The sequence below is a fragment of the Arachis ipaensis genome, chromosome B04, assembly GCF_000816755.2.
Source record: "Arachis ipaensis cultivar K30076 chromosome B04, Araip1.1, whole genome shotgun sequence".
NCBI classification, from domain to species: Eukaryota; Viridiplantae; Streptophyta; class Magnoliopsida; order Fabales; family Fabaceae; genus Arachis; species Arachis ipaensis.
The window spans coordinates 111,964,485-111,973,721 of record NC_029788.2 but is presented as its reverse complement, the minus strand read 5'-3'; positions in this window follow the sequence as shown (position 1 = coordinate 111,973,721).

Here is a 9,237-nt window from a genome sequence, read left to right as displayed (position 1 = left end):
AATTTATTTGTTTAAACTCTAAAAATTTTGAGTGCAAATGGTAATGATTTATGTGTATGTGCAAAACTTTAATAAACTAACATATGTGTAAATTATATATTTATTGCGTACAAAATCTCTATAAATATGAGTACAAATTATTACCAATTAAGTGCTAACAAAAAATGATAATACTTGTTAGTCATATAGCACTGCTCTTATTAAAAATCTTCATAATAATTTTATTAATAAGATTTGCTTTTTTATTTTGTGAATCCACTAAAGTTGGCATTCGTAAATCTTGAATTCATAATGTCATACCTTCTATAATTTACTTAAATAAAGTAGTTAAAAATTAATTATATCAGATTGTCTTAAAACTGAATTCACTATTAATTTTGTTTTTTCTCTTAATATTTATATAAAACGTGGTCCTTGTATAAAATTTAAAAAAAAACAAATATAAAATCTGCAAAAACACCACGATTTGTGAAGTAAATTTGTTAGCTTTTATCAACGTTTATGCTTTTTTAAGATATTAATTTGTTAATTTTTATTTAACTAATTTTTTTTTAATTTGTATATCCATAATTATACATATTATTTGTTAATTCCATGATATAAGTTTTAAAACTAAAGAAGAAATGGGCATTGACAAATAAGAAACCTATAAATATAAAATAAAAAGAGTCACTCGTATTTTCTTAGAATATTCATGTAAAATTACGGTAAAAGATATTTTAATCATAATAGTGTATAAAATATTTTTGTATTTAGATTACCAAAGACGGATCTAGGATTTTTAATATAAAAGGGTCGAATTATAGACAAATTTTTTAACTTCTTTTTAAAATTTTTTCATTTCATAAAAGTAATTTGAAATTTATATAAAGACTAATTTGATTAATTTTTAAAATTTTAGAGATGAAAATAACTTACGTCTGGACTTTTAGGGACTATTTTAATTATAAATAATTTTTTTATATGTCAAATGGCACGTGGCATGTTAGGTGTCACTAACCTGATACGTCAACCAATCATCTTGTGACACGTGGCATTAACCTGCCAGGTCATCATGCCACGTGGCATTTAGCATGATACGTCATCATCTAACTAATGGAATGACCAATTTGACTTACGTTTTATCTTTCAAGAACTAATATAACTAAAAAAATCTTTTAAAAACTAATTTAAAAAATAAATAATCTTTCAGAGACGAATTTGATTATCAACCCCATATATATTATTTTCACATTTGTATTTTATCCTTATATCGCCTTTAGAATATAGCACCATATGAAATTAGTAGTGTTACATGAGCACCATAAAATTAGCTATTATTAACCACTTTATATAGTGGTTTCATAATTCAAACAATATGAACTAAATTTATATTATAATTAAATTTCATGAAGAATATAACTAAATTAAAATTACCACTATCAAACAAATTCTTAGTATGATAAAACTTTTATAATTGTTACAAAACCACTTCTCCGAAAAATTGAAATGACAAAATATTTCTGACCAACAATTTTAATAAGTTCTAGCCAACATTTGGCCAACATTAGGCCTTGAACACTATTGTATTGAATTTATATTCAATTTAGTCTCTGTTTGCATGGGAGCCTTAATTTAGTCTATCAAGCCTTAATTTAGTCAATCAAGTTTCAGTTGTTTCTATTTAACTCCGAAACTTTACAAATGTGTGACTCACATTAGTTTTTAGGACAATTTTTGACACAAATATTAAGAGTAAATACTCAATCCAATCCCTAACCATTTGGACGATGGACAAAGCGCCCCTTGAAGATGTAAAATTGACCTATCGGACCCCAACCACACACGGAGCTGCTTATAGCGGACCCTGCTGCAATCGGATGGGAGAAAGTGGAGTGATGACATGTCAGTTTTTCCGTCACGTGAATATTGTCTTTCTTTAAATTGAGACCAATCGACCCTCCCAGTTTCAGAAATGGTGTCGTCAAGGCTGGATTGAATTTCCATAAAACTGGCCCCCATTCTCCTTTGTCATTTACGCTTTACCCTAACTTAGACAAACCCCTCATCTTCATTCCCTCCAAAAACTATACCTGACATTGACGACCTAAGTTAAGGTATGAACTCGTAAGCTTCCAGGGAGAACGAGTTTGCGACAATGGTAATGCATTGCAAGAGTAGTCGGACATGGTGAGTGGCATTTCTGTTGTTTTTCCTTTTTCTTCATGTTTTACTTAGCATGAGTGAAGAACATCAGATAGGCCATATTCCGTAATAGGAAGCTATGATAAAAAATTTGTAGTGGTTGAGAAATCGGTTTCATTAGGTTAAATATTCTATAATTATTTCATTGCAAATTAGGGCAAAGTAGGGCATGGGCAAAGTTTAAACTTGTTTTAGCCCTAGTTTGGATAAACAACTTAAATAAGTTCTTTTAGAAAAAGAGCTTAACGTATAAGGACTTTTATTAATAGCAGCTTATAAATAAGTTATTTTGTGTTTGGAATTTTAGTTATAAAAGTACTTATTTTAAAGTTGTAGTGTTTGGATAAATAACTCAAGAACTTGTTATAACTAACTATCAAAATAATAGCAAGCTATATAAAAATAAAATCACATGTGAAAAAATAAAATTAAAACTGAGATTTTATATCACACACAATGTTAAATATAAATTTAATAATAAAAATAGAGTGATTAAATGATAAAAAAAATAACTGAAAAAAATATATGAAGTAGGTGATTCAGATGGAATATTGTTTTAAAATGGTGTTGGAAGGTCAATACTTTCAGCAGATGAATCATTACGTGAAAATGGTGGTGGAGGGCCAATACTTCCAGCAGATGGAACATTGTGTGAAAATGATGGTGGAAGGCTAGTGCTTCTAACAGATGGAACCTTACGTGAAAATGGTGGTGGAGGGCCAGTATTTCCAGCAGAAATAGGAAACATTTTCACAGAGCCAAAAATAAAAGTAAATTTTTTTTTGTTTTAAAGTCAATTTTTTTAGAAAAATGATAGAATGACTTATCGAGAAGAAGAAGTCATATATTTTTACTTCTTCAAAAAGTTGTGAATTAACTTTTCGAAAAGTTAAAAGCTTTTTTTTAAATGGTGCCAAACACACGTATTGTGACTTTTCATAATTCAAAAGTAAAAAAAGTTGCTTATGCTGTTTCCCAAACGGGCTCTTAATCAAGTATATTTGATCAGGAAAATCATAATTTTTTATCCTTATTGCGTTTAAATTTTGTGGGTTGAAGTTTTGAAATTTATGTTGGTCGATATTTTGAAGTATATATAATGTTATTTTTTAATGTGATACAGATGTCTGTTTTTGTTGTGCCTATATTTCATCATGGTGGCAGATTTATTAGAGATGGAAGTGGAATTTTACATTACAGAGATAGGAAGGTGACAAAATTTTCTCTCATGGATGTAGATTTTGTGAATAAGAAAGGCATGGAAAAATTGTTTAAGAGCTTAGGGTATCTGGTGTACAAGACAATGTATTGGTTAGACTGTAATTACTTTAACATAGAGCTTAGATTGCACATTCTGAAGGGTGACAAGGAGATTAATGACATGTGTGACTGCACCCTTAATAATGATCACCCAAAGAAGTTTTATATATTTTTTGAGCATTCTATTAGTGAAGAACCTGTGATTATAGAATATGTGATTGTAGAGACAGAGTCTTCTTCTTTTTCACATGATAGTTATAAAAGTACAGAGGATGAAGCATACAAGCCACCTTTACCTAGCTATGAGAGTGAGAACAGTGATTTAGAATCATCTAGAGAGGCTAGAAAGGAAAAGAAAAAAAGTTATTACACCAAAGAAGCCATCTCAGAAATTCTCAAAGAAGTATGTTAGAAAGAGGAGAAAGGGACATATTTTAAGGAAGGCTATGGAGAGTGGAGCAGGGACAAGTGGGTCAACTACAAAGAATTCAGGGAATAATGTTCAGGACTTAGTGGGTCAGGTGCAAGTGGAGTCGGACCTGGTGCAGGAGTTGAGCCTCATGCTCTAGTAGTGGCCTGGCTGGTGAGAATATGGGCTTAAATAATGGCCAGTAAAAGCAGGTGTCAGAGACCCAAATGTTAAAAGTGAGTCTGAAGAGAAAATTATTTATGAGTATGCCTCTGTCTCATTAGAGGATGAAAAGGTTGTTGTAGGCTCTGGTTTCAATAAGGATAATGAATATGGCAATGTTAGTTTCAGCTGGGAATGCAATTTACAACAATGGAGAGGTTTAAGATAGCTTTGAAGGATGTTTTTGTGTGGGAAGGCAGGGACTGCATGTACATCAAAAATGAAAAAGAGAGGATCAGAGCTAGGTGTGCGAAAGAGACATGTCCTTGGTTGATATACATAGCTAAGAATTTTGCTATATTGTCGTTTGAGGTTAAGACATTCCATGACGAGCATACTTGTGGGAGGGATTATGGAAGTAATTTGGCTGATAGGGTGTGGGTGATGAGCGGATAATTTATACGCTTTTTGGCATTGTTTTTACTTAGTTTTTAGTAGGGGTGTAAGTTACCGAACCAAACCGAAATTTACCGCAAAACCGAACCAAAATTTACAACAACCAAATAAAAACCGAAAAAAATCGGTTTTTTTGGTTTTTTTTCCAAAGTAAACCGATCGGTTCAGTTCGGTTTTTGGTTGGTTCAGTAGAAACCGAACCGAACCGAACCGAACCGCAGAAGTGGTTTAGTAATACATTGAAATGGAAATTTTAGACTTAACAAATGTGTTTGTTTTATGTTTAGTTGTTGGAATGAGTTGAAATTGGGTTGAATTTGAATGTAATGTAATATTATTTCAGTTTATTGATTGTTTTGAATATCATTTTACTAAGATTAATTTTCTATTAGTTAGAATCTAAAAACCGAAAAAACCGACCGAACCAAACTGCTTTTGGTTCGGTTCGGTTCGGTTGTTGCACAAACAACAAACCGATTGGTTGGTATTATGTAAAAACCGAATAAATCGGTTCAGTTGATTTTTGGTCTAAAACTGAACCAAACCGAACCGATAACACCCCTAGTTTTTAGTATGATTTAGTTGGTATTTAGTATATTTTTATTAGTTTTTAATTAAAAATTACATTTCTGGACTTTACTATGAGTTTGTGTATTTTTCTGTGATTTCAGGTATTTTCTGGCTGAAATTAAGGGAGCTGAGCAAAAATCTGATTCAGGCTGAAAAAGGACTGCTGATGCTGTTGGATTCTGACTTCTCTGCACTCAAAGTGGATTTTCTGGAGTTATAGAACTCCAAATGGCGCGCTCTTAATTGCGTTGAAAAGTAGATATCCAGGGCTTTCCATCAATATATAATAGTCCATACTTTTCTCAAGGATAGACGACGTAAACTGTCATTCAACGCCAGTTCCATGTTGCAGTCTGGCGTCCAGCGCCAGAAACAAGTTACAAGTTGGAGTTCAACGCCAGAAACAGGTTACAACTTGGCGTTGAATGCCCAAAAGAGCCCAGGCACGTGAGAAGCTTAACTCTCAGCCCCAGCACACACCAAGTGGGCTCCAGAAGTGGATTTCTGCACTATCTATCATAGTTTACTTATTTTCTGTAAACCTAGTTTACTAGTTTAGTATTTAAACAACTTTTAGAGATTTATTTTGCACCTCATGATATTTTAGATCTAAAATTTGTACTCTTTGACGGCATGAGTCTCTGAACTCCATTGTTGGGGGTGAGGAGCTCTGCTGTGTTTCGATGAATTAATGCAACTATTTCTGTTTTCTATTCAAACACGCTTGTTCCTATCTAAGATGTTTATTTGCACTTCAATATGATGGATGTGATGATCCGTGACACTCATCATCATCCTCAACCTATGAACGCGTGCCTAACAACCACCTCCGTTCTACCTTTGATTGAATGAACATCTCTTGGATTCCTTAATCAGAATCTTCGTGGTATAAGGTAGAATCCATTGGCAGCATTCATGAGAATTCGGAAAGTCTAAACCTTGTCTGTGGTATTCCGAGTAGGATTCAGGGATTGAATGACTGTGACGAGCTTCAAACTCACAAGGGCTGGGCGTAGTGACAGACGCAAAAGGATCAATGGATCCTATTCCAGCATGAATGGGAACCGACAGATGATTAGCCGTGCGGTGACAGCGCACCTGGACCTTTTTCACTGAGAGGACGGATGGTAGCCATTGACAATGGTGATCCACTAACATACAGCTTGCCATAGGAGGAACATTGCGTGCGTGAAGAAGAAGACAGGGAGAAAGCAGAGATTCAGAAGACAAAGCATCTTCAAAACTCCAACATATTCTCCATTACAGCATACCAAGTATTTATTTTATGTGCCCTTTCACTTGTTACAACTTAAACTAAGAATTATTATTGATATTATATCCTGACTAAGAATTGCAAGATAACCATAGATTGCTTCAAACCAACAATCTCCGTGGGATTCGACCCTTACTCACGTAAGGTATTACTTGGACGACCCAGTGCACTTGCTGGTTAGTGGTACGAGTTGTGAAAAGTGTGATTTACAATTCGTGCACCAAGTTTTTGGCACCGTTGCCGGGGATTGTTTGAGTTTGAACAACTAAAGGTTTATTTTGTTGCTTAGATTAGGAATAATTTATTTTTGTTGCTATAGAGTCATTAAATTCTGAGTCCTTTATTTCCTTTTCAAAAATTTTTCAAAAATATTATTTTTCTTTATCAATTTTTAATTTTTTTTTGTAAGTTTAGTGTCTTGTTCTAAGTTTGGTGTCTATTGCATATTCTATATTTTTCTTTTAAATTTTCGAAGTTGTGTTCTTTGATCTTCAAGTTGTTCTTGTTTATTTGTCTTGTTTGATTTTTAGTTTTTCTTGTTCTGTGTCTTTTCTTGTTTTTCTTGTGTTTTTCCAAAGCATTAGTCTTCAAAAAGGAATTTATTTTTAGTTAGTGAAAATATACCTCTTCAAAATAAGTGTTACATTTACAGCTCAAGTGGCTAGAGCATTGGTTTATGTTCTTGATGATTGGGCACCGGTCCTATTAAAAATCTTTTTCAAAAATAATTTTTCTTGATTTAATCTTGTGCCAAACTTTAAGTTTGGTGTTTTCTTGTTAATCTTTATATAATTTTCGAAAAGTTATTTTGGTCTTCTAAAAATTTGAAGTTTGATGTTCTTTCTTTTGTTCTTGGTGTTCTTGTGAATCTTCAAAGTGTTCTTGAGTTTTCTTTGTGTCTTGATCTTAAAATTCTTAAGTTTGGTGTTCCTTGGTGTTTTTCCTCCAAAATTTTCGAAAACAAGGAGCATTAGATCTAAAAATTTTAAGTCTTGTGTCTTTTATGTGTTTTTCTCTTTCATCATAAAATTCAAAATTCAAAAAAATATCTTTTCTAACTATTTTTAAGCCATATTTTCGAAATTTTTTTTTATAAAAATTCAGATTTCAATTTCAAAATTTTTCAAATCATATCTTTTTCAAAACTTCCTAACCACTTTTTCTCTCCTCAATTTTCGAAAATTATATCCAAAATTTTTCAAATCTTTTCAAATAATTAATTATTTTCGTTTTCAATTTTTTTTATTTATTTTGGTTTTCTAATTTTCGAATTTTATTTAATTTTTCATTTATTTTATTTTATCTTCCTTTTTAATTTTCGATATTAAAAAAAAATTTAATTTACAATTCGCATCATCTCCCTTTTTCCATCATGGACATAAGTGGAAATGAACAGTCCAGAAGGACTCTGGGGTCATATGCTAACCCCACTACTGCTTCATATGGGAGTAGTATCTGTATACCCTCCATCGGAGTCAGTAGCTTTGAGTTGAATCCTCAGCTCATTATCATGGTGCAGCAAAATTGTCAGTATTCCGGTCTTCCTCAGGAAGAACCTACAGAGTTTCTGGCACAGTTTTTACAGATTGCTGACACAGTACATGATAAGGAAATAGATCAGGATGTCTACAGACTATTAATGTTTCCATTTGCTGTAAAAGATCAAGCTAAGAGGTGGTTAAATAACCAACCTAAAGCTAGCATAAAGACATGGAAGTAGCTGTCTGAAAAATTCCTGAATCAATACTTCCCTTCCAAACAGATGACACAGCTAAGGCTAGACATCCAAGGCTTTAAACAAGGAGATAATGAATCTCTTTATGATGCCTGGGAGAGATACAGAGAGATGCTAAGAAAATGCCCCTCTGAAATATTTTCAGAGTGGGTTCAGCTAGACATCTTCTATTATGGGCTTACAAAAAGAGCTCAGATGTCTCTAGACTACTCAGCTGGTGGAGACAAGGATGGCTAATATAAATTTGAAAGAACAATTAAAGCAAACAAAGCAGCAGCTGTCAAAACAAATAACAGAAGAATGCCAAGCAGTTCAATTAAGAAGTCAGAAAATATTAAATACCCCACCTCAAGGCAGCAGGAAGCCAAGAAATGAGCAAACTACCCAAATTCCATCTGAGGACAGTAAGAGTCCGGGGAAAAATAATTCTGGCGCTAAAACGCCAGAAATTGGGTGGAAGGCTGGCGCTGAACGCCCAAACCATGCTCAGGACTGGCGTTCAACGCCAGAAATAAGCAAGGAACTGGCGTTGAACGCCCAAAGGAAGCACAGTTCTGGCGTTCAGATGCCAGGAACAGATGAGGAGTTGGCGTCTAACGTCACTCCAGCTTCCAACCCTGGCTTTCAAATGCCAGTGAGGGATCAGACACACACAAGTGCTGATAACAACCCCTCTAAAAAGGCTTTCCCAACCACTTCTGTAGGAAATAAACCTGCAGCAACCAAGGTTGAGGAGTACAAAGCCAAGATACCTTATCCTCAAAAACTCCGCCAAGAGGAGCAGGATAAGCAATTTGCTCGCTTTGCAGACTATCTCAGGACTCTTGAAATAAAGATTCCGTTTGCAGAGGCACTTGAGCAAATACCCCTTATGCCAAGTTCATGAAAGATATCTTGAGTCATAAGAAGGATTGGAGAGAAACTGAAAGAGTTCTCCTCACTAAAGAATGCAGTGCAGTCATTCTAAAAAGCTTCCCAGAAAAGCTTAAAGATCCCGAGAGCTTTGTGATACCATGCATATTAGAGGGTAATTGCACCAAGACAGCTTTATGTGATCTTGGGGCAAGCATCATCCTAATCCCTGCATCCACTATCAGAAAGCTTGGTTTGACTGAAGAGGTCAAACCAACCCGGATCTGTCTTCAACTTGCTAATGGCTCCATTAAATACCCATCAGGCATAATTGAG